At 35.8% G+C, this 25,984-nt stretch overlaps 1 protein-coding gene across 6 annotated transcripts in view; it reads left to right on the top strand.

Annotated features, from left to right (window-relative positions):
- The window catches only part of CNTN4 (contactin 4), a 975,847-nt gene that overhangs the window by 68,476 nt on the left and 881,387 nt on the right, over positions 1-25,984 (top strand). For 2 of the 6 annotated variants that reach the window (XM_045384783.3, XM_045384784.3), the window contains exon 2: positions 23,759-23,842. The exons of the other annotated variants lie outside the window; for them this stretch is intronic. The gene's annotated coding sequence lies outside the window, so the exon portion shown is untranslated. The remainder of the gene's footprint in view (positions 1-23,758; positions 23,843-25,984) is intronic. 6 annotated transcript variants of the gene reach the window in all.

Genomic DNA, 25,984 nt, shown 5'->3' on the forward strand with positions numbered 1-25,984 from the left:
CCTGGAGATTTTACATTAAATGGATTATCTATCTATCAAGCATTTTGAGCATTCCCCTTCACTGCTTTCCCTGAGGACTATTGCAGCATCTTACTGTGTGAGGTGGGCCGTATTTTTTTTTTGCAGATGATTTATAGAATATGAGATATATAAGCAGCCATTAACACATCTTGTTTTATTTTTAAAGTTATGTTTGAATGGATTACGTTTGTCCCACAATCATTTTTTATCTGAATAAGAAGGTCAATTTGATACAGCTCGTTTTTTTTCTTTGTTTTTTTTTTGTTTGTTTTTTGTTTTCTGTTTTTTGTGTCATTGTTGTTTTTAAACATTTAGTTTAATCCTTTAACAAACCTTGCCCTCATTTCTGTTTAACCTTGGACCACCTGCTTTGGCTGGTTATGTAATTTGCAAATTAGAAAATGACTATTTCTTTTCTCTTGTTATTGGACTTCAAAACTCACCCAAATTCTTTTTCTTTGCTTTGTGTTTCCTCTCTGTCTTCCTAATTTCTTATGCCCGTATTAATAAAATGGCTTGAGAGATAATAGTTTAGTCAAATGCATAGTTTCCTGATTTGCTTATGGAAAAGCTAAAGTAGACTGGGAAGAACATGTTACTAAATTATAATTTTAAATTTTTTATCATTGAATGTCAATCTCACTGTGATCCTTTTATGACTCTATAAATATGCATTCTTTTGAATGTTGGAGGTGGAAGGCAGTTTGGCGGTCACCTGGACTAAAACCATCGTTTTACTGAAAAAGCAATTGTGAACTAAGTAGGAGAGGTCTCTTGGCCAAGGTCAAACATAAGCTGGTGGCAAAATGAGGAGAGAGTCTTGTACACTGGTTAAGAGCTATAAGGATCCAGAGTCAGACAAAACTTCATGTCCTGGATGGCCTTATATTAGTTAATCTTGCTATGACTTCAGGCAAGCCAAATAACTTTTCTGAGTCTCAGTGTGAACATTTTTAAAATGGAGATCATAATACTGCTCACTGTTATTTATGATGTGGAATAAGTGACAGATTCCACATCAACTGCATGACATCTAACACCAGTAAGCTCTCAGTAAGTTGTTACTGTTATTGCTGCATCTCTCATAATCATCACTCTGATCACCTGTTTATGTTTGTATCATCACACAGCTCTAGCAATGTTTCCAAACCAAAGAAGGGGTCTCTTAAACTTCCTCAGCAAGGCCTTGACATCTGTTGTCATTTGTTGAGTGTCTCTCAGGTGGCTCAGGAATGTATATGGGTGTGTATTATTAAGTTTGCAGCTCCCCTTGATTTCCATTCGTCACATTTGGTTCCTAAATTCAATCAATATGTATTGAACACCTTCCTTCTGTACACAAAGCTCTACCAGATCCTTAGGATACAGGATGAACAAGAAGGCATAATCCCTTTTGCCTGGAGCTTATGTTCTGAGTTGGGAGAATAGAAGCTAAATAACTAATCATACTTTTGTTTACTTATGGTTGTGTTCAGTGGTTAAAGTGAATATTATGAGTGAGTAAAAGAGGGCAGTCAAAGATGGAGGCTTCTCGGACAAGTAAGTCTTAGCTAGGCATGACCTAGGGGAGATTTCTTTTTATTTTAAAGGGATAGTATCTGAGGAGGTACAGGAAGTGGAAATCATTGAAATTTTAGGGATGAATAGAAAGTCATTGTGGCTGAAGGAAGGGGATGCTGGAGGATAAGGATGGAAAGGAAGGAGGGGCTGGAACATGAATTTTTAGGCCATGGTAAGTTTTCTGGGCTGCATTATAAGAAATAACTGGAAGGTTATTGAAAGGCTATACACAGAAAAATATCACCAGCTCTTTTAAAAAGATAATTTTAGTGCTTCATGAAGAACAAGTAGAGGAAGCAGAGAGAACTGCTCAGGGTCAGGTATGGCTTGTAATAGAGTGGGGACAGTGGAGGCGGAGAGACATCTGAGAAATAGACAAGAGGTACAAGGAACCAGCCTGGTGTGTGACTGGTGTGTTGGCGGAGGCAGAGAGAGGTGTCAAGAATGACTCCACTTTTGACGTGAACTCCAGTCATCATGAATGTTGGAGTAAGACTGGTCCATGATCATAATTTTTTCCGGGTGAAATAAAGCACAGAAGAGTTCCGAGTTCTGGAAAAAGACTGATTGAAATGAGAGGTGAAAAGATAACTCTAAGTATGATGAAGACAGAAGACATACTTTAAATATGTTAAGTAGTAAAAACATCAAATACTAGGAGCCAGTATAGTTACGAATTGTGAGGTTTGTGTATGTTAGAGTTGAGGAATTCCTGTATCTTGCTGTTTTGATGGGCACAGTGTTCTTCCATGACAGTAATCAGATAAACTACTTAGGTCAACTCAGTTAATCTCTTTTAAAATAAACCTGAGATAATCTGTCTCAGTTCTTTGACATAAATTGATTGATTAGAATGTTTGCATCCCCAAATTAAGGTAAAACCACTGCCATTTTAAATTGATCTTATGTCTGTTAAAATTGTATCTTTAAAATTTTTTTATTTAGTTTTATTCTTTTTCAGTGAGAATTCAAATTTCAAACTAAATGTAGTGTAGGTGTGAATGATAATAAAATACCACATAATTTAGTGTAGTTTTCCTATATGCATTATATTCATTTCAGCACATTGTGATTTCAACTATGTTTGTACTTGAATTACTCATTTTTGTTTATCAACATGAGGTTTCCATCTGATCAAGAATCAAGTAGTTTTTGTTCAGAGTTCTATCCATTTATTGAAAAAATATGTCTTATGAATGTTCTCATATATGCAGCACATGTATGCATGTTCTCATATATGCACATGTATGCATGTTTTTAAATGATAACATAATCCTTTTATTGTCAATAAATTTGGGGATAAGACCATGATGGCAATTTAAGCAGGTTTTGTTTTGTTTTAGTTTTGTTTTTGATCTTTCTTTCTCCCAACTACCTATCAAATAATATAGGAGGGAAAACTGTGTCCCACAACTGGAAAACCCATAAGGCTCCCCAGTCATCTACCTCAAATCTTGAGGAGTCTCCAGAGCTATAATTGTGCAAAGAGATGTGGGGGAGCTGTTCTGACCTGTTTATTGACTCAATAGTATGTGTCATTCAAATTTAGGGAATGGAGAAAGATGCTGTTGCTATTCTGCTGGCTATGTCACTTGTCAAAGCCCATAACCACAAATGTTTGGAGAAAATTTAAAGTTGAATATAGGAGAGAACAATAATTATATGGAAGTTTCCTGTCCAACTCAGAAGGATATCACATTTATCAAATAAAAGAAACAATAAGAAAACAGGGCTGGGTGTGGTGGCTTAGGCCTGTAATCCCAGCACTTTGGGAAGCAGAGGCAGGTGGGTGACTTGAGTCCAGGAGTTTTTGCCAGCCTGGGCAACACAGGGAGACCCCATCTCTGCAAAATATACAAAAATTAGCTGGGTGTGGTAGGGCACACCTGTAGTCCTAGCTACTCTGGAGGCTGAGGTGGAAGGCTAGCTTGAAGCCAGGAGGCCGAAGTTGCAGTAAGTGAAGATCATGCCACTGCACCCCAGCCTGAGCAACAAAACAAGACCCTGTCTCAAATTATACTACAAGGCTATAGTTACCAAATCAACATGGTACTGGTATAAAAATAGCCAAGTAAACCAATGGAACAGAATAGGGAACCCAGAAATAAAGCCAAATACTCATAGCCAACTGATCTTCCACAAAGCATACAAAAACATAAAGTGGGGAAAGGACACCTTATTCAATAAATGGTGCAGGGAAAACTGGCAAGCCACATGTAGAAGAATGAAGCTGGGTCCTCATCTTTCACCTTATACAAAAATCAAGTCAAGATTCATCAGAGGCTTAAATATAAGACATGAAACCTTAGAAATTCTAGAAGATACATCAGAAAAACTCTTCTAGACATTGGATTAGGGAAATAATTCATGACTAAGGACCCAAAAGCAAATGCAAGAAAAACCGAAATAAATAAATGAGACCTAATTAAACTAAAAAGCTTCTGCACAGCAAAAGAAATAATCAACAAGTAAACAGACAACCCACATAATGGGAGAAAATATTTGCAAACTGCATCCAACAAAGGACTAAAATATCCAGAATCTGCAAGGAACTCAAGAAGAAAACCTAATAATCCCATCAAAAAGTGCACAAAGGATGTGAATAGACAATTCACAAATGAAGATATACAAACAGCCAACAAACATATGAAAAAATGCTTCACATCACTAGTTATCAGGGAAATGCAAAATAAAACCACACTGAGATACCATCTCACACCAGTCGGAATGACTATTATTAAAAAGTCAAAAAATAATAGATGTTGGCATGAATGTGGTGAAAAGTAACACGTTTACACTGCTGGTGAGAATGTAAACTAGTACAACCACTATGGAAAACAGTATGGACATTCCTTAAGGAACTAAAAGTGAGAGCTAAGCTATGAGGATGCAAAGGTATAAGAATGATGAAATGGACTTTGGGGATTCAGGGGAAAGGGTGGGAGGTAGATGGGGGATAAAAGACTACATGTTGGGTACAGTGTACACTGCTTGGGTGATGAGTGCACCAAAATCCCAGAAATCACCACTAAAGAACTATCCATGTAATAAAACACCACCTGTACCCCCCCAAATATTGAAATAATAGAAAAAAGGAAAGCACAATTAAAGAAGAAAGAGAGATTGCTTGAGGAAAAAAAGAACAACAAAAAAGTATACCCTTTAGTAGAGATAGTAAATATCAGAACGGATGCTACTGGGTGCTACTGGAAACAAAATTAATTAATTGGAAGGCTGATCAAATTTGCATAACTGTAAGTAAAAAAGAGATTTTATAAGAGAGAAGATGACACACATAGGATAGGTTTTGGGGCTCATCTCATAGCTAATAATAGGAATTTTAGAAATAGAGAACAGATGTGAGGAAGGAGAAATAATAGATTACCATTTCCTCTAAGCCGAACCTAATTCTTAAAGCCTTCACATTAAATGAACTCACCACAGGCTGGTGAAGATTAATGAAAATAAAATCTTTTAGACATACCATGATGAAATTTTGAATTCCAAGGTAAGGAGAAAATGTATACAAAAGTTGACACTGAAAAAGTATTGGTTACCTTCAAGGAAAAGAGAATTTGACTGTTATCCAGTTTCTCATCTACCACACAAAATGCTAGAGGACAATGCAACATTCCTTTCAGAACTGTGAGTAAAAGGGGTTGCAACCATAGTATTCTCTCACCAGACACAGTTTGCTTATGTTTGATGGAAAAATGTGTATTTTGATACATAAAAAGACTCAAAGTATTCTGCAAATGTACTGTTTTAAAAAAAACAAAATAAAACAATAGGAGGTAGTGGGAGAGACTTAAGGATGTACTGTAGCCAAAATGAAAATGAGTCAAAATGTATCACAAGTAAGTCACAATATGAGAAGGGGTGCAAAATATATGGGTCACAAATGCTTCTACAAGACTGGCCCTGTGGGCAGATTGCATTAACATCACCTAAGGTGGCCAGGCCTGGTGGCTCACGCCTGTCATCCCAGCACTTTGGGAGGCTGAGGCAGGTGGATCATCTGATGTCAGGAGTTTGAGACCAGCCTGGCCAACATGGTGAAACCCCATCTCTACTAAAAATACAAAAATTAGCTGGGTGTGGTGGTGGGTGCCTGTAATCCCAGCTACTCCGGAGGCTGAGGCAGGAGAATTCCTTGAACCCAGGAAGCAGAGGTTGCAGTGAGCTGAGATTGTGCCATTGCACTCCCGCCTGGGTGACAAGAACAAGACTGCATCTTAAAAAAAAAAAAAAAAAAAGTCACCTAAGGACATTTTCTTTTGCCAGCTTTATTGAAGAATAATTGAAAAATAAAAACTGCATACATTTAAGGTATACAACTTGATTATTTTGACATATGTGTACATTGTGGCATGATTACCACAATCAAGTTAGTTAACATCTTCATCACCTCACATAATTACCTTTTTTTTTGTTGTGGTGAGAATACTTAAGATATACTCTTTTTGCAAATTTCAAGTATACAATACATTACTATTAACTATATTCACCATGCTGTACATTAGGTCAGAAATCATTCATTCATTAGGTATCCAGAAATTATTCAAAGTTTGTGCCCTTTGACCAAAACCTCCCTGTTATCCCCACACCTGTCCCCTGGTAACCACCATTCTATTTTCTGTTTCTATGAGTTCAACCCTTCTGGATTCCACATATAAGTGAGATCATGCAGTATTTGTCTTTCTGTGCCTGGCTTACTTCACTTTGCATAATAATGTCCTCTAGACTCATTGGTGTTGTTGCAACTGGCAGGATTTTTTTTGAAGACTGAAAAATGTTCAGCTGTGTGGAATATTATTATATATTACTATTAATATTATATGCTATATTTTATATATACCACATTTGTGATGTGTGTATCACAATTTCTTCAGTATCAGGGCTATTATGAATAATGCTGTAATGAACATGGAAGTTCAACTGTCTCTTCGAGAGAGCTATTTTATTTCTTTTGGATATATACCCAGAAGTGGAATTGCTGGGTCATATGACTGTTCTGTTTTTAACTTTTTGAGGAATCTTTACTGTTTTGCATAATGGTATGTTCATTATAATGCATAGTATCAACGTATATCCCCATCAACAATGTTTAAGGGTTCCCTTTTCACCACATCCTTCCTCAACATTAGTATTCATCAGGGAAATGCAAATCAAAACCACAATGAGATCTCATCTCACACCTCTTAGGACTTTTTGGTTATTATCTATTATTTTTGATAATCATTAATATCAAAAAATGAAAAGATAACAAGCAAGAGAATTCTGCCAAGGAGACTTTAAATGCTGATTCCTGGAGTCCAAAGTGAGAGATTATGAAAGTGTAAACCTGAGATAAGTCCCAGTAGTCTGTATTTTTAATAAGCTCCCCAAGTGACCTGATAGCCAGATTTGGTAACCTGAGAGTAATGAGTTCAATAAAATATATTACAATTAAATTATTGATAATATAAGTTATGAAATATTAATGAAATGGTTAAGAAAGGATCCTCAACTGCAAGGACCATAATGCAATCATTTTTGTCTAAAAGTAAATTCTAGCTTATTTCAAGAGAAGCTAGGTGCTGTGTGTATGTTGTGGTGAATGCTGTGTAGTGTAAGGGAATCACTGAAGACATAGAAGCTTGTAAATGCCTAGCCTGGTTCCTGAAGGGGGAGCTCTTAGAGACAGTTTAATTATTGAGATTGATGGAGGAACATTAATTACATATGCTTATGTATTTAAAGATTACCAACAGTGAAGTAGAAGTAAGATGAATAACTCCTGAATGGCTAGAGAATGGAAAATAATAAATAAGAAGAAACAGAAAGCTTTAATAGTAGAGTAAAAATTTGGAAGAATGAAACAATGAGAAAATATAAACAAACAACTATAAGTGATAGAATGTAGTTTGATGGTAGTAATCATTTCACTGTGTATATGTATATCAAAATATGTTGTATATGTCTGACATAGATGTAATAAAAGTAAATTTAAAAATATATATACAAAATATGTTACAATTAAAGTAGGTAAATTAAATCTTAAATTATAAAACATTCTTACATTAGCTTAAAAAGGATAAACCAATTCCATGCTGTTTAAAAGAAAACTTTAAAAAAAAATGGCACAATGTGATTAGAAAGTTTTTCACTATTATATCTGCAGCTTTTGGCATGATTGGACATTGGTTCAAAAATGATTGCCACCTCATGGAATGAATGGATGTGGAAAAATATAACAGAGCCTCCCATGACAACCACCACCAAAAATAAAAAGGTAACAGGTAACAATACCATTAGTACAATACACTTCAAATAATAAATAATTAGATGGCATATAGGGCTATTTTTACAAAAAACATCCGCCATTAAACAAGGTATAATAGCATCAAACTTTTGTGCACTGAAAGCACACATTATGATGAATTGGAAGCATAAACATTCAAGAAGAAATTAATGAAACTATTACCAGACAGGGAAATTTTAATACATCTCCCAGAATTGAACTAGGTAAAAAAATCCAAGACAAATCATGTAATATTTTCCACAATTTTAAGCTCATACCAATGCTTTGATAACCATAAACTTTTTACATGGTCATTTAATAACATTTTAATTGTAAAATAAAGTTAATATGATGACTAAAAATAAATGAAAACATTCGAACAAGATACTTCTGTTTTCACCCTGACCCATTTTGATATTTCCACCTGGCTTCTAATAGTATATGATGTTTACTTTTCCTCATTTGAGAACCCCTGGTTTGATTATTGTCATTCAGTTAAGATTTATTTCAAGACCAGGCCTGGTGGCTTATGCCTGTAGTCCCTGAAGGAGAAGGATCACTTGAGGCCAGGTGTTCAACAGACTAGGCAACATAGGAAGACTCCATCTCTACAAATTAATGAAAAAATGAGCTGGGCATAGTGTTGCATGCTTATGGTCCTAGCTAGGCTGAGACAGGCGGATTGCTTGAGTCCAGGAGTTCAAGGTTATACTAAGCTATGATGAGGCCATTGCACTCCACTCTGACCTGGGTTGGGTGACAGAGCAAGACCTTGTCTCCATGGTTGGAAAGTTATACTCTACAAATGTAGACTGTATATTATTTCAGAAACATTTTTGGAATGTTTATGAAATTTGATCATATGTGTAAAGGAAATTTCAAATATCAAATGTTAAATATCTTACAAGTTTTATTGTCTAATTAAAAAGCAATAAAATTATAAATTGGCAAGGGCCAAAAATTTGAACTACTTGGAAATTAAAATTAAACAAAGAAACTTGTGAATGGCTTTTAGGTTTAAGAGGAAATCAATTATACTATGAACTGTCTTTAAAACAAGTCACAGAAAATAATTATTCAGGATTCTAATATGTGGTCAGATGTTTACTGAGAGATTTTTAAAATGTAAATGCAACATTTTTAAATATGAAAGATTGAAATTAAGTAATCTAAACATTTAACTCGAGAAGCTAGAAAATGAACATTATAAAACAAAATAAATTAATAAAAAGAGAATAATTATTTAAAAGTAGAAATTAATGACTTGTTTACATACAAAATATATAGAATTAAAAATACCCCATATTTGAAAAGACTTGTAAAATCAACAAAGCTTTGTTGTTTCTGATTAAAAAAAAAGAGTTTGTAAATGTATAATATTAAATTTAAAGGAGATAGTACCATATGTATGTAATACATTTTCAAAATCAGTGGTGCTTGTTATGAATGTATACTTGCAAGCAGAATTGGTGATTTGCTTGGAAAAAGAAAGAACCACTTCGTTTTTTCAGGAAAAGAAAAATTTCCGGCTTAAATGAATTGCCAAGATAAAGCAAATAAAAAAAGATTGTCTTAGATTTACCCTCAGTTGTGCAAAATACACAGATTCAGATGGCTTCATAGTTAAGTGCTGAAGCTCAAGAAACAAATCATTACCAAGTGATTTAAAATGTTTCAGAATTTTAAAACTAAAAGTAACAGGGAACACTTTCTATCTTATTTAAAGTTCATGTTTTGAGAGGCTAGCATAAATATATTGTCAAATTTTAGAAAGGCTGTACGAAGTAACAATAACAAAAATTGTAGACCAGCTTCCTTATTATTACTCTTGTAAATATGATTGAATCACATGCATCATTATGTTAAAAGAATGATATGCACTTACCAAGTGTATTTATTCTAAAAATGCAAGAAGAGTTCAGTATTCAGAGGTACATTAATATAATTATTTATAATACATTTTAAAGAGAAATAAGAAATTCCGTAACACTATTTTGAAAGATGTTTAAAGCCTTTTGATAAAATCAAATAGACATTCCCCAGTAACATTCATGAAACATTAGGAATGATAAAATAAACTTTTTTTTTTTTTTCTTTGAAACGGAGTCTCCCTCTGTTGCCCAGGCTGGAGGACAGTGGCGCGATCTTGGCTTGCTGCAACCTCCACCTCCTGGTTTCAAGCGATTCTCCTGCCTCAGCCACCTGAGTAACTGGGACTACAGTCGCCTGTCACCACGCCCTAGAGACGGAGTTTCACCGTGTTAGCCAGGATGGTCTCGATCTGCTGACCTCGTGATCCACCCGCCTCGGCCTCCCAAAGTGCTGGGATTACAAGCGTAGGCGTGAGCCACCGCGCCCAGCCTAGAAACTTTCAAGTTACTACGAAAGATGAAAAACGGTAGTGAATGTAACAATTCACTGTAAACAGTAAAACTGTTTCTGTTTTAAGTTAGAGAAAGAACAGAAATACTCTTTATCAATGCTGTTAGTCAACAATGCTCTGAAGATGGTAGTTGGTAAAATGAAAACAGAATTAAGAATAAATAGTGGGAAAGGACAAATATTACTATTTTCAGATTGTATTTGGGTTCTTCAATAAAGTTTTACAATTAAAAGCTTTTAGAACTAATAAGTTTACTAACATGATGAGAGATAAGATAAACAAAACTAGTTATTAACTCATACTTGTAAGAATCAAAAAAGAGAGGCCCGGCGTGGTGGCTCACGCCTGTAATCCCAGCACTCTGGGAGACCGAGGTGGGCGGATCAGAAGATCAGGAGATTGAGACCATCTTGGCTAACACAGTGAAACCCTGTCTCTACTAAAAATACAAAAATTACCCGGGTGTTGTGATGGGCACCTGTAGTCCCAGGTACTCGGGAGGCTGAGGCAGGAGAATGGCGTGAACCCGGGGAGCTGAGGTTGCAGTGAGCAGAGATCACGCCACTGCACTTCAGCCTGGGCAACAAGAGCGAAACTCCGTCTCCAAAAAAAAAAAAAAAAAAAAAAAAAAAAAAACCCATAAATAAATAAAAAAAATAAAAAAAGAAATAATATTATATTCACAGGAGAAAGAAATAAAAGCAAACACACTCTGTTCCTAAATGGGAAGTCCTGTCATTCTAAGGATGTCACGTGTGCCCACATTAATCTATAAGTTTACTGAAGTTCAAGTAAAAATCTTTAGTTTTTCTGTTTTTGTTTTTTGCTTAGAATAAGGGCAGAACTTAATGAACCTAAATTTGATGTGGAGAAAAAAGTGGCTATAGAGAAATGTAGGAAGTGAACAGAGCCTTGTGGAAGAGGGAATGGGAGACTTTACTAGATATAAATGTGAATTTAAAAGCCAAAATATTTTAAAATGTACTGTCAGTAAAAACTTACGCAGATGTAGATAGATCAATAGAAATAGAACAAACCATAGTTATAAATTTAAGTGGATATTAAATTCGTATAAAATGAATTGTAATATGGATTGATAACTCAGCAAATACTGAAAAAAAATGGTCTATTTTAACAGATCAATACCACTTCAAACAAAAACACATTAATCTGAAATTTAAATATAGAAGCAATCACATACTACTATACAAAAATACAGAATGTTTCTCACTTTTTTTGTGTGTGTGTGTGTTCCAAAGAACAGTTTATTTAGAATGTTTCTTACTTTTAAGGAAGGACTTCCTCAGCCTGATTCAAGTCGAATAACTGTAATAGAGAAACATGTTTCTTTAAAACATTAACTTCTGTAAGACAGGAATTATTTATAAACACAAAGTCATGTGTAAACAAATGTTTATTGTGGTATTTTTGATTACATCCAAAAACCATGCACCTAAATGTCCACTAGGAAATGGATAAAGAAAAATGATTTATTCTTACTAAAAATGTTAAAATAACTCTAAATAATGATGAGGTAGGTCTACATGTAGGGACTTGGAAAAATGCCATTACATTTTCAGAGGACAAAAACACTCATAAAATAGGATGTAATATGTGATCCCATTTTTATAATTCCACATCTTTGTGTTTTTGTCTGTCTTGTGTGTGTGGAAAAAGAAAAGAATGTGAAACTAATACCAAGTTCAAGAATTAAGGGATGAAATTACAGAGTGAAGAGTTTTAACTTTATTTTTATATATTCTGAAATATTTGAATGGTGAACAGTCATTGCTTTAATGATTGGAAAAAGTAGAGCTCTTTCCAATTTGGGTTAAAAACAGTCAGTGGGACATTATTGTCTATATTCTACCTGTATGACTGAGATCCTAAGCCAAACCAATTCTTAGAGATATTCTGAATGATACATCCCAAAGCACAGGTAAGCACATTCACTGTTAGAATCTGCTCATAGTTATGAGGGAAACATAGACTCCAGTCACATAAAAAACCATAAAAATCAAGAAAAGATCATTCATATACTGTATTTACTTGAGTTACTTACTGAACAGTATGCAGTGAGCTCTTGGTGTGTTTGGTATTAATATTGACTATTGGGTTCTAGTCTAGACTCTTGGTTCTGTGGTGCTGTAGTCTAGACCATTGTTCCTTGGAACAGGAGCACCTAGGAACTTGCTAGAAACACAGAGTCTCAGACTTCATTCCTGAGCTCCTGAATCAGAAATTTCTGGATCCCGTGCTCAGAATCTGTGTTTCAGGAAGCACTCCACGTGATTCTGATGGACCTGAATGTTTGAAAACCACTGCTCTACTGCATCCAGGGAAAAGCTATTTACTAAGTCAAGTTTTATTGTAAGTTGATCTTTCTCTTTTGAGTATATGAATTTATGAAGAAAGATTGGAAAATTGGTTGCAAACCAATGAGTGGATAAAGAAAATGGGGCATATACACATGGAATACTACTTAGCCATAAAAAGAAACGAAATAATGTCTTTTGCAGCAACTTAGATGGAGCTGGAGGCCATTATTCTAAGTGAAGTAACTCAGGAATGGGAAACCAAATTTTGTATTTTCTCACTTTAAGTGGGAGCCAAGCTCTGAGGATGCAAAGGCATAAGAATGATTTAATGGACTTTGGGGACTTGAGGGGAAGGGTGCAATGGGGTGAGGGATAAAAGACTACATATTGGGTACAGTGTTCATTCCTTGGGTGATTGGTGTACCACCAGAATCCTGGAAATTACCACTGAAGAACTTACCCATGTAACCAAAAACCACCTGTACCCTAAAAACGATTGAAATTTAAAAGAAAAAAAAAAAAAGAAAACTGGTTGCAAGTAGGCCAGCCCATGAAAGCCATTTAATACTTGGCTAAGTAGACTGACGTTCTTTTCATAGACGGTAGGGAGCTTTAAAGATTTCTGAATATGAGAAGGACATGAGTGGTTGATTTCCATCAGGACAACTGCTCTAGCTGCAATGTATAGCAGGTTGCACGAGATGGAGAGCCAAGTTAGAAGGCAATTAAATAGACCAAGCAAGAGGTAGTAAAAACCTGGATTGGAGTAGGGGAAAAGGAATTGGAAAAGAGACAAATGAGAAAGAGAGATTGTGAAAGTGAAAACAGTACTTGGTTCCTGATGGCATGTAGGGGCCAAAAGAGAAGAAAGGCAAAGATGATTGACATTTTAAGCTTATATAACAGGTATGATTGGCACTACAGATCAGAACAACTATCAGTGATCTGTAACTTGGTAGATTGTGCTGATATCAGTCATCACACAGAAGATTGGTTTATTTGGATTTCTAAATTGGAGCTTTTCAGTTCATCAGAAGGATGGTTAAAATCCTCAATGATTAGCATTAGAACAAAAGAGAACACAAATACAGTTGAGTACTTTGCCAGACTCATCAAATATGATTTTGATGGGCTAAGAACTCCTAACGAGGACACAGTGATCAACTGAGCAAACAGACCATTTGGCTTGAACAAAAATGTCAACATAGGCATAATCTACTAAGTTGCTAATTAGGGATGGTACTAGCTGGTCGATGGACTTTAGCCAAGACATACAGAATGGTGAGAAGCCAGTGCATAGAACCTCTGGGAATCTGATTGATCAATTATTTTTCATCCCATAGTGTAATTTACCTGTATGAGAATATATTTGCAGAATTAAACACTCCTTTCTCAGAGTTTCCACAGTACTTATTCTAGATTTTTATTGAAGTATTTATTTTAATGGTTTGTTTATCTTAGGCAGAGCTTTTTGTGGGGATATCAAACTGTTAATGGATAGAAAGGGATAGATTGAATATTCCCAGGAGTTGGATCAGTGTGAAGCAAAGTTGAAGTTGGTTATACTGTGGCAAGTATGATGTAGAGAAAATCTTTCGGATGTTCGAAGCTCAGCTCAGCTACTTACTTCCTGTTATAATTTGGTTTGACTTGAACACTCTGATTCCTCATTTGTTAAATAGAAATAATAACAATAGTTTACCTCATATGATTATTATAAGAATTAAATCTAAAATCCAGTTGACTTGAACTTTAAAAGATAAAATAAAATTTGAAAAATAACTAAAGGAAAAAATAATTAAAATTATGCATATGCAATGTTAAAATACAGAATCTGGAAAAATAATTTCTCAAAGAAGGTAGCTGTTGTTGCTATTATTGTTGTTTTATTCTGTTGTCAAATAGGGTGTGAGAGTCAACTAGAAGTGTGCAGATCTTGAGGTAAGAAGTTTTTGCATCCCTCTAGCACATTTTACAAGCACCATCAGCTACAAGCTAAATGAGTGTCGTTGAGCCTCAACTTGTTTGGTGAGTAGTTGAATAAGGGACTGATAAGGCCCACATTCTTTTATTTTTACTTTTAAGGTAGAAGGGTGCAGTAACTTGCTATAAGTGATATATTTTTGCAGAATATGTCACTTGCTGTCTTGTCCGTGGAAAAGAGGCTATAGTTGTTCATTCAGATTGAACAACTGATTGTAAAATTGTAATACCCCTAGATGGAGGTGGATAAGAAAACTAGGCCATTTCTTTTCTTATAAATATGCATGTTCATTCATGCTTCTCTAACAGCATACCATAGACGGGGTGGCTTATACGCAACAGACACTTATTTCTCAAAATTCTGGAGACTGGGATTTTCAAGATCAAGGAGCTGGCAAATTGATGTCTGGTGAGGGTGCACTTCCTGATTCATAGCCAACCTTCTTCTCTCTGAGTTCTCACAGGGTGTAAGGGATCAGAGAACTCTCCTGAGTCTCTTTGATGAGGGCACTAATCTCATTCAAGAGGGTTCCACCCTCATGATCTAATCATCGACCAAAGGCCTTACCTCCTAACAGTATCTGTGATAGGCCATTCTTGTGTTGCCAGAAATGAACATCTCAAGTTCGTTTCATGCCAGAAAGGAATATCTGAGACTGGGTAATTTATTTTAAAAAGAGGTTTAATTGACTCACGGTTCTGCAGGTGGTATAAACAGGGCATTGGCATCTGCTTAGCTTCTGGAGAGGCCTCAGGGAGCTTTCACTAAAGGCAGAAGGCAAAGCAGGAGCAGGCACATCACGTGGCAAAAGCAGGAGCAAGAGAGTGGGAAACTGCCACATCTTTTCAAACAACCGTATATGGACACTCATTATTGTAAGGACACCTCAAAGCCATGAGGGATCCTCCCCCATGATCCAACTACTTTCCACCAGGCCCCATCTCCAACACTGGGGTTTACAATTCAACATGAGATTTGGGTGGGGACAAACATTCAAACAATATCACTATTACATTGGTGATTAGGATTTCAGCATTTGAATTTGCAGGGGACATAAATATTTGATCTAGAGGAATATGTATACGACATTTATTTAATTTATAAAATAAGATCTCTAATGAATGTGCTATAAAAGCTACCTTCTAGGTTCACTCTCCTATTTTAGGAAACTTGAGAATGTTCGTTAGTCTCCTAAACTTTACTCTGCCGATAGCTTGCCTTTTCTTTGTGACGTTGGATTTTTTTTGTAGGATTCCCTGTCTAGAATATCCTAGCTTGTTTTTCCTAAACATGGAAATCACTAATCCTTCATGGGCGAGTTTACAATCCTTCTCCTTAGTAATTTTGCTTCATTTCAACCAGGAAAAAAAGTCTGGGAAATTCTGTAGCACTTTGGTCCATTGTTATGACATGCATTTCAAATGGCCTAACACTGTTTATATTTGTATAGAAATTTTATTTATCTTATTAGATTGTAAATTCCATACAAGAAAGCTGAGAGAATAAAATTAAGAATACGGGGAAAGGTTTGAAGTAGAAGGTCCGAGACAGGCTTCCTCCATGCCATGCAGAGGATTGAGCTTGAGTGGTAACTACTGCTTGATACCAGATGACTTAATTTCACTCACCATGATGTAATGAACCAGAGGTGGCTCCCTGTCCCCAACTGTGATCCTTAGTAGGTGACTTGGCAAGAGCTCTGGCTAGCTGGTGTGTTGAATATGTCATGGCATCCTAACCTGATCTGATTATACAGACAGAATGAGCAGAGAGTGGTTGGACTAAAGCTAAAAGGCACAGAGAGAGGGCAATGATATTACAGGCATGCAGATAGCACAGCATAAAATTCAATGTAAAGAAAGTAGTTAGTAGAGTCAGGAGAAGATTATCTGACCTTTTTACCAACCCCTTTATCTTTAAAGTAAATCTCATGAACTCAAGTTACCTGAAAATATGGTTTATTCCATGTATGTGAATCAAAGCCTAACTAGTACAGAATCATTTTGTAATCCTTTTGGTAGAAATGATTCTTTTTATATGTTGAGTCTAAATGCACTGCCTTGTAGCTTCCATGCCCAAGTACTTGTCATGCTTCCTGAAATCACACAGAACATGCATTAACTATGTAGCCAATGACAGGACTTCTAGGATGAGCAGATTCTTCAACAGTAGGGGGATGTTTTTCATAGGAAACGAATGAGTATTTGTCAGGGCTTCACATGATATACTTTCTACCACTGTCCCAGTAAGGAATAGTAGAATATAAAAATAAAGGGTCTAATATGTACTTACTAATGAGTTTACTAAGTAGAATATATATACCACTTAGTGAATGGTACTATGATTGTTTTGGGTGACATACCTAAGATTAGCTTTTGTTTTAATAGTAAAAATATGTATATATTATTGTGTATATTAGGAAACTATAACCAGCATGGCAAGTCCATGGCTTCCTTGAGTCTATTCATTAAGACAAATGGAAAATACATATTTAAATTTAAAATATGAATTTAACAATGCTAAGTAAACAGTTCTGGTGGTATGCACATATGGCCAACATTATGGAGGATGTTTGCTAATGATGGTAATTAGTATAACACTGCTTTAAGAAAAAGTGTCAACAGATTAGCATGATATGCCACAAGCAAACTGGACCAAGATTATCACTTTTATTTTTGCTTTCTAATTTCAGCGGTTATATTTTAAGATACTTGATATAGCTTAGGGGATTCATTGCTTTAAAAACCAACTTAAATATGAAAGAAACTATACTAGCACAAGTAATGCAAGAAATAAACACACTTCAAGGTCAATATCAAGAAATTGGAACCCTTTCTGAATTTATAAGAATATTTTGAGAAACAACTTTCCTGTCAAATGGAAGTCAGGAGAAAATCAACAAAGAGTGATCTTTGTACCCAAGAAAACCTATAGACACATGTAACAGCATGCAGAAATATAAAGGTAAAAAAATTACTCAACACTTTGGGAGGCCAAGACGGGCGGATCACGAGGTCAGGAGATCGAGACCATCCTGGCTAACATGGTGAAACTCCATCTCTACTAAAAATACAAAAAACTAGCCAGGCGTGGTGGCAGGTGCCTGTAGTCACAGCTACTCGGGAGGCTGAGGCAGGAGAATGGCGTAAACCCGGGAGGCGGAGCTTGCAGTGAGCTGAGATCCGGCCACTGCACTCCAGCCTGGGCGACAGAGCGAGACTCCGTCTAAAAAAAAAAAAAAAAAAAAAAAAAAAAATCACTCAGGAATCAGAGAGAATTTTTTTTTAATAAAGGGCACTTGATGCCCACTTCCTTGTATGTCAAATAGTTAAATGTGGATGAAAGCAGGAGATATGAGTAATAGTAGTAATAGTAGACTGTGTATCCATTAAAGAATCATGAAAACAAAAGTTTAAAGCAAGAGTTGCTACAACCAAGTGTTTTCTCAAAAGAGCTCTTAAATGTAGAGGTAAGAATGTATGACTTTATCACCATATTATTTTATTACAGGATGGAATTCAACATTTTCAATGTGATTTTCATGGATTTTATTGATTTGGGAAGGTTAGCAATTAAATATTGTTAATAACATTCCACCTGGTTTCTGAACATCTCATATCTTTTTTCCTCTCATCCATCAGAAATACTACTCACACTTGTCTCCTAAGTGCACTTCTTGGGCTGCTTTTGCTCCTCTGCTCAACACACTTTCTGGGGCTCCTCCCTGAATTCTTCCAGACATCTGAATTCTTTAGCGGGCTATTCAGCACACCTGTGCTGTCTATTCCAAATCTAACTTCCAGTCATTTTCCTTTGCTCTTGTGTTTGGCTACTTACTTTTATCTTAATATGCTGTATCTGCCAGGGCTCTTTAGAGAAGCAGAACCAATAGGATTTTGTGTGTGTGTGTGTGTGTGTGTGTGTGTGTGTGTGTGTATCTCCAGGAAACTTCAGTTTTTACACTTAAGGCCTTCAACTGGTTGGATGAAGATCCCCCACATTAGGGAGGATAATCTCTTTTACTTAAACTAAATTGATTATAGATGTTAATCCCATCAACAAAATACTTTCAAAGCGATATCAAGACTAGTATTTTACCAAACTACTGGGCCCCATAGCCTAGCCAAGGTGATGCATAAAATTTAACCATCACAATTGCTTGCTTTTCTTTCTCTGTCATCTGGATTTAAAATTTTTTTCATATACTACCTTATATGTCCTTACTCCGTATTCCTAAATTTGAATACCCTTCAAGCCCCAGCTCATTTCTCCTTTATTTTTGAAGTCGTTACCATTCACTTCATCCTGGAATGGTAGCTAGGACCTGTGAAATTCTGTAGCAGGATGCACCACTTTCATAGCATGCATTTCATGCTGCCTGTTGTTGAAGGTATTTGTGTAAGGCTTTTATACTCTATGAGAGCTTTGAGCTTCTCAAGGGACAGGGCTGTAACACATATGTCTTTGAATTAGTGGATAATACATTGCTCTACACAAAAGTGCATACTTTTTTTTGTTTTCTGAAGTGCAGAGTGCTATTCTAAGCCATCTTAAACTCAAAGAATTATAGAAACATTCTGGCATACAGTCGGAATGTGGAATAGGAAGAGTGTTTCATAAAGTGTGATAGGCATTCTACCATGGAAAGTAGTGTTTGCTTTAATAGATTCATGTTCATATTAGTGTGATTTAGAAAAAACTTGCAATTAACATCAAACCAATGAATTCTCAGATATTAATGTTTAGGATGGCCTTAAAACAGAGACCTATGTTAGGCTTGAATCAATGATTAAATATGTATTTGAGGGTCAATGTTCAAGTATGACAATGTTGTAAAATAGTATGTGAAGAAATTAGGTTTGTGCCATGTTAATTTAATGCAGTTCTAGACTGGAAATGAGGAGAATTGAAATTCTGTAGGCCCGTCACTCATTGTGTGTATGATCTTAAGACATTTTTACCTCTTGGCATCTGTATCTTTTTGAGAGGGTAGGCATTCTGTTATCGTCTAACTCTAAAAGTGTAATTTGCTACTAAGATGCCTATAAATACAGTCAGACTACAACACAGATGGTGCACACAGGAAGAAAATCTCTGATTGGTAGACTACCCCAATATAGGCTGTGTATATACTAAATGACATATGACCAAAAAATCTGCAAATAGCAGACACAGAGCATCCTTTAGGTTGGAACTGAGTCCAGTAGATTTATGATCTAATCTTACTTATTCTATGACATTTCTGTTAAACGAATGTCTCTGATCCTCCTGCCATCCTACTCACATTTCTAATGTGCTCATACTCCAAGGTAATCATGATCATTTGCAATTATAAATGTCCTGTTATCAATTAATTTGCAGTTCACCAGTAGCTATCTGATTATCTCTAACAAAGCTGCACTGGTGTGGTAATTATGTTGAGAGTAATTATCATGTAATTGCACATAATTATTTGTACCTTATTAAGTGCTCACATGATTAAAATATTTCTGGTCAAATAAAAATTATCCACGAGAGTATTTTTGGTGGGAGGGAAATAAGAAACGTTGCTTCCTGGTCTTCTGTTCTTTGAATAAAATAAAACTGTTTAGCTGACAGTCCCATAATGCCCCAAATAGGATGAATTGGTAAGGAGAGAAGAGACTTAGATTTCATTAATACAATACCTTGTACCTCCAATGAAGTTGAGATAATAAACTTCAACTTCCAGCATGGATGAATGCTTTCCCTGTAGTAGCTATAACAAAAAATATTACCCTATTAAGAGTGTACACTATGAATGTCATTGAAGACAATGTGTTTTTCATGTCCAACACCACCATTCGCAATTTTATGCTGAACTTTTATTTTTCTCATAGTACTCTCTCTTCAAAGCTTTTAATATTCACCAATTTATACTCACTGTGTATTTTAATTTCCAAGGACTGTGTTTAGTAAGATGGTCTACAGGTATAATTCCGAAAGCACCTACCAAATTTGTGTATTCAGACGTTCATTAAAGAGCAACTATATATACTAGCACTATCATTTAGAAATGTTATGTGAGCTACATAGCCAAATTTACTTTTTCCAGGAGCCACAAACAACAACAAGAAATAGGTAAAATTAATATTAGTAATATATTTTATGTAAAACAATTATTACTTCATAGGTACTCAGTTGTAAAAATGATAAGTGAAATATTTTACATTTTTTGTACTACGCCTTATAAATCTACTGTATATTTTACTTACAGCACGTCTCAATTCAGATTAGCAACATTTCAAGGGCTCCGTAGCCATAGGTAGCTTATGGCTGCTGAATTAGATGGTGCATGTATGTTGATTGTATCTACATGGTAGATAAAAGAGAGTCCTAATTAAGAGCTCTCTGATTTTTATAGATTTTTTTTTAAGAGTTTAAATTTCCTAATCTGGTAAATAATACATCTAACCTAAAACATTTCTTTTTAAATTAAAATGTTTTCTAGAAGGATAGGGATGGAACTAACATTAAGGGACCACTTTACTAGGTCATGTGTGATACTAGGTATATTTACATTTATTATCAAATTCATTCTTCACAATAGTCTAGAAGGATATGTTACTTTACAGGTTAGAAAAGTGAGATGTAAAGTTTAACCTTATCAATAGTGAAATAGTAGAACCGGGATTCAAACTTGACTGTCTTTTAACACAAATTTTATCTCATGCTTTTCAAATAAGAAACACATACTTTGGGTCCACTTGCTCATTGATGGGTCTAGTAAGAGGATTTTACTTCCCTGAATACTGTGTAACAGGCTTGATTGCAAGAGAGTTACTGATTAGTTTGAGTTTTAGGGTTACTCTTGACTTTCCTTATCCAAGTTTCCCAATCCAGTTTCTTGAATTAGTCTCTCCTGAAAGCTCGTTCTTTCCAGCAAACTTATGTCAAGTACAGCATAAATTATCTTCCACTGGCATTTTAACTGAAGGTTTGTTGACTATCACGCACACTTATAGAAAGCCTACCTTTGGGGATAACTGAGTGACTGACAGTGATGCCTTAGAAACCATCTGATTGTAGTTACAGAGGAAATTTACCTTGGATTAAAGAATCACATGCCATCGTGATTGACAGAGTCTGTAAGACAATCAAGGTCAAACCCAGAGTGAATTGAGTACGTGGCTATGAGCATTGACAGATAAGTCATGTGTCAAATATTGCCTAGCCATCTGGTTACTACTCATGATTAGACTGGATTCATTGTGTTTAACTTCTTATTAAGGACAACTACATGGGAAACTTGTTTGTTTTTAGTTTATCAGTGAAATGTGCTTTATCTGCTGACATAAAATGTTTCTGCCTAAAGTGAACTTGCAAAATCATTAGTTTTATGACTCCAGTATGACCTAAAAAAAAACTTTGTTTGGGAGATTGTCATAACTATGTTGAAAAATACTTTCTAATTATTTAAAATTGATTGATGCATTATTGAAAAAATATATTAGGTGCTGAAAGAGACACTCATGAATAAGAGCACAATTCCTCAAAGACGATTAAGAAAACAAATGTGATTATCCCCAGGGATTTTAGAAGGCCCCCAAATATATAAAGACTATTGGCCAAACTGTGTACCAGATATGTGGGTAGTGAGAGGTGATGAGATGTCACTGATAAGGGATGTATAAAGGAACAGGTACCTTGTGTGACATTCTGAAAATTCACCTTTAGTAGAATGTGTCAAACACCAGAAGCCGATTGAGTGGAACTCCACCAGCAAATACTTAGTTTATTTTTGAGGACAAAAGTGGAAAACATAGGGAAGTGAAGGCAATTGTCCTTGGAATGAGGCTCTGAGTCCCCTGACTACTAATCCAGTGCTATTTCCTCCTGTAACTTTGCTGCCTTTGTAAATGATTACATTTTAAATACAAGGGCTGTTTGGCTTATTAATTAGTTAGTGTTAACAAAGCCAAACTTGCTTTTCATCACTGATGGATTAGTACCTTTCATTCTGTTTTCAACTACCATATTGTCCTTTTAACTGGACTATTAAAAACATTTTTCCTTGTTGATCACAGCTTGGGTGAACAAAGTAGGGGCTAATGAAAATAAGTTCCCAGTCAGAGAATATAGCAGTTGCACCAGTATTGGTGGTATGATAGTCACATTTGCATATGTAAAGTATAACACTCCATAAGCAAATAGTATGACCCAATTTTAGGTGGTGATCTATATGTTATTGCTGGTTCCTCTGCAAGAATAAATACTGAATGCTTCTAGGCATTTACAGTAACCACAGTAAATCCATTTCAATAATGATGAATTCCTGAGAAAATAATGTAATAGAATCAACGGGTTCTATCAAAGTGTAATTTTATCATAAACTACAAGTTCCACCACGTTAACACATACATTCCAACATGTTTTGGACAGTATTTCTGAGGTTGGAATTCTCAGCAAGTATACTAGGTGGTTCCTATTTCAACATCCAGACAGTGATAGCCATTTGTAGGTGGAAAATTAGTTATCAACTGTGCCTTGCTTTTTCTTTACTTGAGTCTCTCTCTCTCTCTCTTTTTTTACACATACACACGCGCGCACACACACACACACACCACACACCACACATATACACATATATATATCAATTTTTTGATATAAAAATAATTCTCAATAAATTCACAACACTAATTGAATTGAGATGATATAAAGTTGTTGATTATTTTTAATAAAGTCTGGAGATCTAACATTAGTTGTAGCTTGTTTATTTCTTCATTACTAAATAAGAAATTCCAAGTTATGTCTTTTCATCTTTTCATTAATAAATAGCCACTATGTAATATCTACCCATCCATATATATTATGAACTATCTGAACTACTCCTTATAATTATGGGGTAACCAGCCAAATACAACTGTTGAATATACAGCTTATTGTATATGTTATGAAGTTAGTGTTTAAAATTATGAGTCAATTAGTCAAAATGCCATGGGTTATATGACTCATTGTAAGATTAATAAAGTAATATATGTCTTCCTATAATCCAGTTACTGGTATTAAATAATATTGAAGCTACTTTCCAAGCAAAACTTCCCCATGAGTTTGTTTTTGTCTTGGTTGAGAACTGGTTCTTTTGAGATAAAGCCACCAACTCAGCACGTGTTTTTATTTTCTCTCCTGAATGGTTTTGTTCAACTTAAAATGACTGTTCCTAACAGCAGGTGCTCTCTTCTTTGTTTCAGATTATACTGAACATGCTTTTGGTGTTCACAAATACTGAAAATCAACTATAAAAATGCTGGATGAAAAAGAACTATATCCATATGGTAGGAAGATAAAATTTTACTTCTAACTCATATCTTCTCTAAAGAAGATTCTTCATTATACATTATACATTCAGTCTTTTAGGAAATCCTTGGATATATTTTCAAAACATATCCAGAAAGAGAAAGCAGCTATAACATTTGACTGGATCTCTTATTATGAGTAAAATAAAATCTTTAACACCTATTAATCTTATACATGTATGACAGCTGTGATTTTACCTTTCTTTTTTTAAAATTAATTTTAACAGCTTTGGAGGTCCTCCACTGAGATATCCAGTGGGTTCAACTGACAAAGCAAGGCAAAATTTATCGTGTAGGAATGTACTTCACGGGAAATTTTCTTCTACATATGTTTTGTCTTGGTTCCCAGAGATGAATCCATAATAACAATAGGATTTTGCTAACTTTGTTTTTCTGATTTCAGTTTTCCTCTCTACTAATTCCACGGCTCTTATGTTTTGGGCTCATTTTGCCCAATAAATTATTCCCCCTTATTGACAGGAATGATTTGGGAATTTAAGGTCTGACCATTTGGTGATATCTATAAGTGGGTTCATTGTTTATAGAGACCTGTTCTCTGTTAGGTGAGAGACAATAGAGAATCTAGTTGTTAGTCTTTATCTGTTTGTGTGCTTGTCAACACTGACCTCAAATAAATTAAGAATTTTGTGGCCACTGGGAAAGAGAACAGCTCTTTGATATCTAGACTGTATATAAGTGGAATAATGGCCATGCAACCAAAGCCATACATGGAATGTCATATTTGAGAATGATGCTCACATAACCACCCCAAGCTACAAAGATGCCATAAGCCTTTACCCCAAATGTGTCAGAGATGGAAGATACTACTCTCCTATTAGAAGAAACAAATACATTTGGAAAAAAATATTTTTGGATAGGATAACAGAGACTGTCCTCTTCAGAGAACAGGGTAGTGAAATATATTTTGTTCACATAAACTGCAATTTTCTTTTTTTGTTTTTTCTTTTTTTGAGATGGGGTCTCGCTCTGTCACCTAGGCTAGAGTGCAGCAGCTTGATCATGGCTTACTGCAGCGTCAATCTCTTGGGTTTAAGCGATCCTCCCATCTCAGCCTCCTGAGTAGCTAGGACCACTATCACACACCATCACACCTGGCTAATTTTTGCATTTTATTATTATTATTTTGGTAGAAACGAGGTTTCACCATATTGCCCAGGCTGGTTTGAAACTCCTAGGCTCAAATAATCCACCAGCTTTGGCCTCCCAAGGGTGAGAATTTTACAGGAGTGAGCCACCACACCAGCCTGAAATTTTCATTAAAAAGAACTTCCCTTCCAGGAAGGGATGAAGGAGGACTTTTAGCCCAGTAGAAATGACAGCCCAAAGAGACAGAGCCCAGAGCATGGGTGAGGGTGAGCTGTGGTATCTCGAAACCTAGACACCTGTTGGTGGAGCCAGCTTGGGAACACAGGCTAATTGGGAAGTATGGAAGGAGGATGCTTCAGACACTATTGACTTTTTCAGTGTTGCTAGGACCTCTGTTTCTGTTTATGAACCACTTGCTTGTTATGGTTGGAATGTTTGTGTCCCCTCCAAAACTCATGTTGACATTTAATCTCAGGTGAAACAATATTATGAGGGAGGGCCCTTAGGAGGTGATGAAGTGCCCTATAAAAGGCCTGGAGGGGGCGAGTTACCCCTCCATCCCTTCATGTAAGGACACAACATCATCCTCTGGAGGATGCAGCAACAGGGCACCATCTTGGACACAGAGAGCTGCCTTCACTAGACACTGAACCTGCTGGCACCTTGGTCTTGGACTTCCCAGCCTCCAGAAGTGTGAGAAACAAATTTCTATATTTATGAATGACCCAGTCTGTGTTATTTGTTTATAACAGCACAAATGGACAAAGATGCTGCCCCTTCTCCAAAAATTCAGGTCCTCAAAATCTGTGTGAAGGCTGCAGGATGTGGCTTTTGTTACTTTGCTTTGCTTAAGAAGGGAGAGTGGTCTACAATCACGGCACCGTTTACCTCCAAGCTCTGCCTGGGCCTAGATTCCTCATTGTGTGACTGTCATGTTATCTTCAGTGTCCACACCACTCAGAGACAACTTTGGTTTGAATGGGGCCTGGCCTGGGCTTTTTTCAGAGGCTGACA

This window comes from Macaca fascicularis, chromosome 2 (assembly GCF_037993035.2).
Source record: "Macaca fascicularis isolate 582-1 chromosome 2, T2T-MFA8v1.1".
In the NCBI taxonomy this organism is placed as follows: Eukaryota; Metazoa; Chordata; class Mammalia; order Primates; family Cercopithecidae; genus Macaca; species Macaca fascicularis.